General features: G+C 39.1%; 1 long non-coding RNA gene across 1 annotated transcript; it reads left to right on the top strand.

The window, feature by feature from the left end:
- The first annotated feature begins 4,226 nt into the window (after window positions 1-4,226).
- LOC115183260 (uncharacterized) lies at window positions 4,227-8,874 on the top strand. The gene is made up of 2 exons (XR_003874018.1): window positions 4,227-4,270; window positions 8,652-8,874. It is a non-coding gene; the product is annotated as an uncharacterized LOC115183260 (long non-coding RNA).
- The last annotated feature ends 435 nt before the right edge of the window (window positions 8,875-9,309 follow it).

Raw genomic sequence — 9,309 nt, 5'->3', positions numbered from 1 at the left:
AGTATTATGTGTAATTATTGAAGAACTGCATTAATGACAGTATCCATTTGGGAGTTGTCAATAAAGTTAAGGTGACTCTCGGTTAGAACCATTGGATTTAGTAAACTGAAATGATTTAGGATTTCTGTGCCCATGAAAACTGTTTTCCCAGCGTAACATGAGGAGACACTAAATGTTACGTAGTTAGAGAGCATTTCAGAGATCTGAATACAAAAAAACTGTCCCACAGCAAGATCCAGTATTTAAGTTAAAGTTCATCATATGACAAGCTTAACGTTATGACTATAACTACTGTTCCCTGAAGGAGGGAAACTAGGTACAACATACTATTAAATCCACACCTCGCTGGAAGCCCCGCATTCCACAGGTGATGAGCGTGAGACTCGGATATATTCCTTAAATGATTTAATCCTTAAATTTAATACCTCACTTCACCGACCCAGGAAGTGGCGGAGCCAAACAGGTGTTGTACCTCGTCCGTAACTGGCACGCAGATCGGTAGAAATGGTAAGATAAATTGGCACTTCAAACGGAAATGGAAAAAGTTTGCCTATTTTACCGGAAACTTCAGGAGCATAATGTCAGAATTAACGAAGGCCAGCAGCAGGTGGGGAATTGGTTATTTTCTTCTGGTTATATTGACCTCTGGCTTCGTCAAGTAATTTGTGTGTGTTAATTATTTAATCAAACGCTTGAAGCATCAGTTCAGTTCAAGTTCTGCACATACAGTTGATTTTATTAAACACATGGGGTGTGTCTATATGAACAAATACACGTCATAAAATTTCAACCAATCAATTGGTAGAAAGAATACAGTAGGTTGTATCTCTTTAGGTCATGCCAGTAGACTACAGTAGGTTGTATCTCTCTAGGTCATGCCAGTAGGTTACAGTAGGTTGTATCTCTCTAGGTCATGCCAGTAGGTTACAGTAAGTTGTAACTCTCTAGGTCATGCCAGTAGGTTACAGTAGGTTGTATCTCTCTAGGTCATGCCAGTAGGTAACAGTAGGTTGTAACTCTCTAGGTCATGCCAGTAGGCTACAGTAGGTTGTATCTCTCTAGGTCATGCCAGTAGGTTACAGTAGGTTGTAACTCTCTAGGTCATGCCAGTAGGTTACAGTAGGTTGTATCTCTCTAGGTCATGCCAGTAGGTTACAGTAGGTTGTAACTCTCTAGGTCATGCCAGTAGGTTACAGTAGGTTGTATCTCTCTAGGTCATGCCAGTAGGTTACAGTAGGTTGTATCTCTCTAGGTCATGCCAGTAGGTTACAGTAGGTTGTATCTCTCTAGGTCATGCCAGTAGGTTACAGTAGGTTGTAACTCTCTAGGTCATGCCAGTAGACTACAGTAGGTTGTATCTCTCTAGGTCATGCCAGTAGGCTACAGTAGGTTGTATCTCTCTAGGTCATGCCAGTAGGTTGTAACTCTCTAGGTCATGCCAGTAGGCTACAGTAGGTTGTATCTCTCTAGGTCATGCCAGTAGGTTGTATCTCTCTAGGTCATGCCAGTAGGCTACAGTAGGTTGTATCTCTCTAGGTCATGCCAGTAGGTTGTATCTCTCTAGGTCATGCCAGTAGGCTACAGTAGGTTGTATCTCTCTAGGTCATGCCAGTAGTTTACAGCAGGTTGTATCTCTCTAGGTCATGCCAGTAGGTTACAGTAGGTTGTAACTCTCTAGGTCATGTCAGTAGGTTACAGTAGGTTGTATCTCTCTAGGTCATGCCAGTAGGTTACAGTAGGTTGTATCTCTCTAGGTCATGCCAGTAGGTTACAGTAGGTTGTAACTCTCTAGGTCATGCCAGTAGGTTACAGTAGGTTGTATCTCTCTAGGTCATGCCAGTAGGTTACAGTAGGTTGTATCTCTCTAGGTCATGCCAGTAGGTTACAGTAGGTTGTATCTCTCTAGGTCATGCCAGTAGGTTACAGTAGGTTGTATCCAAGTGGAAACAATTATCAACCCAATGTGGAAAGTGTTGAATTTGGTCAACAACAAAATGAATGGCTTATTTGCTACGTGAGGTTTACTTGATCTAACAGAAGTTTCGTAATGATTAAGTTGTTATGTGGACACGTGACATACCGACAACTTTGATAAAACACTATAGGAGTTGTCTCCAGATCGCTATGCATATTCATCCCTACATGCCGTGGCCCCCAGTCTGCAGTCAGCAGATAGACCCTTCTCAAATATATATGTTAAGTCACTTTTTGGAAACGGAACGGAGAAAACAAGGGGTAGCTTGTTCTCTACGTCGTCTGATTCTAGACATATCAGTCATCATCCCAGGGCCCTCCGTTGAAGAGGTATTGACGAGCCAACTCCGAATATCCAAAGATAAAAACTAATTGAAGGCGGTACTTACTGGTGTTACTCAGATCTCCTGTCTCCTCTTCTTCATCTTCCAATGTGACAGTAATCTCTCCTTCCTTCTTCACTCCAAAAACAGCATCATCCTCTTCTTCCTCTTGTTTAACTGAAACGTCTTCCTCTTCATCTTTCACTGTAACAGCCTCACCCTCTACTTCTTGTTTTACTGTAACATCCTCCTCTTCCTTCTCCTCTTTCACGACAATGTTCAGCCCCAGAGCTTCTTTCTCCGTCCAGCAGACCTCCTCTTCTTTAACAGGAGGGGAGTAGTTTAGGGAGCTCATGTTCGGGGATGTTAGCTAGCTAGCTATCATTAGCGACTAGGCTAATGCTAACTTAACCAGCCAGCTACTATAGCTGACTAATAAACAATAACATAATATTAAATTAAATAGGTTAACAAGTAGATACGACAGACATGTGTCTAAAACACAGTAGCTAATATAGACCGAAAGCGTATAAACAGCTTGAATCTTTCGGCTATGTTGGCTAGCAAGCTACCGAGGTGGTTGACGAGCTGTTTATGAAGAACCGTCCACTAGATTATACGTCACGCTGCAGCATCGCCTGAAAGACGCACATCGCCGTCTGCTGACTGGAGGGAAACGCAGTTGAGGATCACATTTTATATTCAGACTAAGATTATTTTACATGGATTTAATTAAATAATACTATTATATTGAGACATACAAAGACAGGGATGTGGTGATTGATTAGTGAGAATAAAAAATGTTTACTACAGCACATTTAAGGCAGTTTCATTCAGTCAAACAACATCTAAATAAGTAGTCAGCTACTGTAGGTCTATACTGCTCCTACATGGTGTAACAATACATCATGTAGATGTATATAATGAATAGACTAGGTCTATACTGCTACTACATGGTGTAACAATACATCATGTAGATGTATATAATGAACAGTCTAGGTCTATACTGCTCCTACATGGTGTAACAATACATCATGTAGATGTATATAATGAACAGACTAGGTCTATACTGCTCCTACATGGTGTAACAATACATCATGTGGGGCTTTAAGGAGATGAACATAACTGTTTGTCCTTATAGGGAACCAGATCGTGACTACAACTAACTTACTAAGTCTTTAACCACACTGTGTTGTTACACTGCTGAGTAAAAACTCATGCTTCCTACCCTTTAACTTGTTGTCTGAAGATAAATGTACATTTTACTCAACTGCGTTACCCACTCCAGTCAGCAGATGGCGGTCTGGGATTTTAAGGTAATGCTGTTGGTGTGACGTATAATCTAGTGGACGGAACGCTTCTTTCAACAGCAACAACAGTTATTCAGCCACCTCGGTAGCTTGCTAGACAAAATAGCCGAACCAATACAGCTCATTAGACGCTTTAGTGTATATTAACCACAGTGTTTTAAACCCACTTCTGTCATCTAGTTAGTTATCCGATTTAATTTCATATTTACGGTGTTGTTGTTATTAGTCAGCTAGCGGGTTGGTTAAGTTAGCATTAGCCTAGCTAGCTAACATCTCCGACCATGAGTTCACTAAGCTACTCTCCTCCTGCTAAAGAAGAGGAGGTCTGCTGGACGGAGAAAGAAACTCTCGTCAAAGAGGAGGAGGAAGAGGAGGCTGTTGAATTACAAAAACAAGTAGAGGGTGAGGCTGTTACCGTGAAAGAAGAAGAGAAAGACGTTTCAGTGAAAGATGAGGAAGACGCGTTCAGAGTGAAAGAGGAGGATGTTACAGTAAAAGAAGAGGAGGAAGAGAAAGAGGAGGAAGCAGTTTTTGGGGTGAAAGAGGAGATTGCTGTCACATTGGAGGAAGACGAGGATGAAACTGGATATCTGGGCTCGGTTTCCCAAAGGCATGTTAAGGCATCCAATGGTTCTAACGATAAACGGACCCTGATTAACACTAGTAAGTACTGTCTTAAAAACAGAGGCGCAAACTCTGCAGTTGTTGAACTGATGTGTGGTGTTAAAGGGGAAATATGCAATATCTACATCCATATTTGGACTTTATATTATTTATTTATAGCCATTGATTCTTGAAGAATATAACACATGAGCTTAGTTCAACTGTTGTACCCCATCAGAACCCCAAATAAGCTTTTTTTACTCCAATGTTTAGAAACAATTTAAATGATAAACAAACACTGTAAACACTCAACATGGTTAAAACTATAATGTTGATATCATGGATGGTCAGTCCTTGCATCCGTAGGTCTGTCTATGAATTTGAGAGTAGTTACATTTCTCCAACCCCATCCATCATCTTATAACCAAACTAGTGGTGGAATGACAGCTTTGTTATTGTATGAACTGCAGATTGGTTGATAGATGTGCAGCTGTTTTAAAGGGACAACCTAGGATTTAAACAGCAACAAAATGGCTGCCCAGAGGCTTGGTTTGGTAAACAGCTGAGGGATGGGGGAAGGAGAAGTGTAACCACTCTCAAATTCATAGAGAAAACCATTGTAGAAACCGTAACCCAACACCTAGCGACGTCTTCAAGAAGTTCAGACATCTTGGCGTAACAGTTATAAGGTGTTGGCTTGACAGTCGCTGGACCCAGGTTTGAGTCCAGCTCAGGGCTACCCACTGAATTCACTACACTATGAATACAAGGACTGGCTGGCCATAAGGTCAAAATTATAGTTTTAAACAAGATTTCAAGGCTATACAGTGCTTGTTAACAAACAGTGGCGTTATACAAGCTTATGTTTTGGTTTCTGGTGGGGTAATAAAGTTGAAACATTTGAGGCATTTATTAATATTGAATTTACAATATTCTTCAAGAATCAATGGTTATATAGTAAATGGGTCTTTCTATAACTGCCAGTGTAGATTTCCTGTGGGGGTCAAATTGTTAGAGCTGTTGATAAGTCATTAGCTGTGTTAGAATACTCATACTAACCGTACTATTTGTGATGTTAATTGAGTATATAGTGTGCTTATTGGTCATAGTATGATATAGTTAGTATGCCAAAAGTTCCCGGATGTCGTACTAAATTCGCCATAATATGACGTAAACACGCAGTACGTTAGGGCCCATAATGCAATTCTTCAGGAAATGGGCGTGGCTTCACATTGTTTTCAGATTTGTAGAAAATGGCGGAAAATATTCAGCCGAAGTCCAAGGAGAGCCGATACAAATTCATTGTTTTAACTAATTATGACAAATGTTAAGAAAATGTTGAGCAATGTAATAAAGTTATGACTTTTCAAATAAGTTACCTTACACGTTATTTTGGCTGACAATTTGTTAGCATGTTATTACAGCAGTATGGTCCGGTATGTTAACTAGCTAGTTGACGTTAGTTGGCTACTTATACATCAAACTTGTCAGTATATTAACTATATTCTATCTAACTAACTACCCAACGTTTATTGACTTGATTATTCCCGTCATTCTTAGCTTAACTAAATGGTATAGTCGTTGTGCTTTCTCAATGGACATTCGGGTGCTTTCATAAATTCACTCTGACTATCTACTCTGATTTCAGAGCACTCTCGTCTGAGTACCAGAGAGCAGAATAATGAATTTACTAGCGCTCAACACCCGTTGAATATGTCCAGGTGTCAGTAAACGTCGGCAACAAAAACCGTAATTAAATGTTTTCCAGCAGCACAGTTACAGTCACTCTGGATAACATGAAAACTGCCTAACCAGCTCTGCTAGGGCGAGTAAAATGGTCAAAGTCTCATTTGTGTCTGGAAGTAGCTAGCAAGCTAAGGTCAGAACGGTCAAATCAACCCAACTCCTCGGCCGGAGCGGCCAGTGGCTCCGAGAGCGAAACGGGCTGAATTTATAAATGGACAATCTGACAACGGTCTGAATTTATGAAGCACTCTGGTATTCAAGATTGAATTTAAAAACACACCTGAAGTCGTAAAATGTCTAACTAGTAATGTGTTATGCTAACTAGCTAGCAAGAGGTTGCATAGCAACAGCATAAACATCCGGTAGACAGGAGAAGAGCCTCAACTGAAAGGAAACGGTTCGGTTACAGTTTACTACAATTAACTAATAGTATGTAGTATATACTCATTAAGTATGTAGCTACAGTTTACTACAATTATCTAATAGTATGTAGTATATACTCATTAAGTATGTAGCTACAGTATACTACAATTAACTAATAGTATGTAGTATATACTCATTATGTATGTAGTATACAGTATGTTAGTATGGGTATTCAAACACAGCTATTCGCCTTTTTTCATTGTTTTCAATGCCATTACATTAAAGGCGAAACATACCTACGTTCCATAACATTTATGAATTGTTTGAAACCTTTGTTTTAAACCCTTCTCAGAGTTGGTGCCTTGCCGGATTTGTGTATATATATTTTTTAAATGAAACACTACTTGACTTTCCTTGTATTTATGGCAGTGTAGTTCCCTTAAGGGTCAGTCAACTTTGGTACAACATACTGTGGGGAGTCGCGACTTCGGTTGAAGGATCTAAAATCACACCTGAAAAGGCCAATGAAATCCGCGCCTGACTGGAAGTCCCGCCTTCCACAGATGATGAGCGTCAGGCTGGGATTCATTCCTTCAATTATTCCGCTCTTCACCTCGGTGTGAACAGGAACAATTCATGCTACTTAAACATTCAATTGTAACACGAGACTGTCTTACGTGGGCCAACTAAACTGACACTTAGTGGTAGAGCGTGATCACCCCCTGGACTTTGTGTGCTTCTCATAGTTTCCTAATCACAATGTCCTGGTTATAGCAATGAGTAAGATGGCTAAAAATGAGACCTAGACAATGAAAGTTCTGACCGAGGTAAAGTTGGATTTAAATTCAGACATTGGCCAAAATAATTAAAATTGTAAAAATCAATAACTAATTCATTGATTGTCACAGAAACATTAAACTAGGTATGATTTATTATATAAATGTCTAGCATACTTTTACAACCTTTGTTTTGAATAAAAATTCCAGTTTTGATTTTATAGAAATACATCATCTATAAAATTCCATTTAAAAGTGGTATAAATCAATAACTAATTCACCATTTGTCACAGAAAAATGAATAATTAAAAGTTAATTTGTGAAATTTCTTTCCTTAATGCATTTGAGCCAATCAGTTGTGTTGTGACAAGGTAGGGTTTTCTCACTTTCTAGTAGGCTTATATTGAAGATATGGTTAATAGGAGTGGCAATGTCGTCCTCTATTATCCTCAGTAATTTTTCCATCCAAGTTGTCAGACCCCAGTGGCCTGAAAAAGAAAAGGAGAACCTCACACTCTAGGAGCTCAGATGCAATAATTTAATAACCTAATAACCAACGTTTCCACAGACAAGCTGTCTTCATCAGGGTATAATGACAAACACTGTGGGTCACTAGTTTATACAGACAAGCTGTCTTCATCAGGGTACAATGACAAACACTGCAGGTAACTGGTTTATACAGACAAGCTGTCTTCATCAGGGTACAATGACAAACACTGCAGGTAACTGGTTTATACAGACAAGCTGTCTTCATCAGGGTATAATGACAAACACTGTGGGTCACTAGTTTATATTGTGTCAAAGGACACACACAGGTGTCTGTAATCATGTCTGAGTGTGGCCTGATATCATTGGTTAATTTACAGATAGAAATAGAACATATGAAAACATAAATGGATAGCATACGATCATAGATACAATTTGGCTATGTAGACCTCCAAACATTTACAATGAATAGCATTACAATAATGGCTACATAGACCTCCAAACATTTACAATGAATAGCAATATTACAATAATGGCTACATAGACCTCCAAACATTTACAATGAATAGAAATATTACAATAATGGATACATAGAGCTCCAAACATTTACAATGAATAGCAATATTACAATAATGGATACATAGACCTCCAAACATTTACAATGAATAGCAATATTACAATAATGGATACATAGACCTCCAAACATTTACAATGAATAGCAATATTACAATAATGGATACATAGACCTCCAAACATTTACAATGAATAGCAATATTACAATAATGAAATGTATGCATTCACAACTGTAAGTCACTCTGGATAAGAGCGTCTGCTAAATGACTAAAATGTAAAAAAAAAATGTAATGTTACTACTAATGTGAAAACAAGACAAAATATGACTATTGTTGCTCACTTGACTGTATTAAGACAATTGTCAAATAATTTAACAGACGTCAATTGTTGTACAACTTCATGGGTACACTCTGGGCATCACCTTTGACCTCAAATAAAGAGTGGATTTCTGCTGTTGTGGGACTTTAACCATCTGTTTAATTTTGTCGTTCACACAGGAGAGAGATGTGACTATCCTGGGTCCTCTGGGGAGTCTCAACAAGATCATGATGCTGACAGGGCAGAGAAGAGTCTCTCCAGATCAGAACACCTCAAGAAACACCAGCAGAGACCCACATTGAATAATCCTTACTGCTGCTCTGACTGTGAGAAGAACTGCAAATCTAAATCAGAACTTGAAATACACCGGAGAATCCACACAGGAGAAAAGCCGTACCACTGCTCTCATTGTGAAATGAGTTTCTCTAGATCATATTCATTGAAAACACACTTGCTAATTCACACAGGAGAGAAATCTTATAGCTGTACTCAATGTGGGAAGAGTTTTACTACATCTTCCAATCTGACTAAACATCAGAAAACACACACAACAGAGAAACCTTATAGCTGTGATCAATGTGGGAAGAGTTATGTTACATCTAGCTATCTGACTTTACACAAGAGAACACACACAGGAGATAAATCTTATAGCTGTGATCAATGTGGGAGGAGTTATGTTACATCTAGCTCTCTGACAGTACACCAGAGAACACACACAGGAGAGAAATCATTTAGCTGTACTCAATGTGGGAAGAGTTTTACGACATCTAGCTCTCTGAAGGTACACAAGAGAACACACACAGGAGATAAACCATGTAGCTGTACTCAATGTGGAAA

The sequence above is a fragment of the Salmo trutta genome, unplaced genomic scaffold, assembly GCF_901001165.1.
Source record: "Salmo trutta unplaced genomic scaffold, fSalTru1.1, whole genome shotgun sequence".
In the NCBI taxonomy this organism is placed as follows: Eukaryota; Metazoa; Chordata; class Actinopteri; order Salmoniformes; family Salmonidae; genus Salmo; species Salmo trutta.
This window is presented reverse-complemented; position numbering and strand designations above follow the sequence as displayed.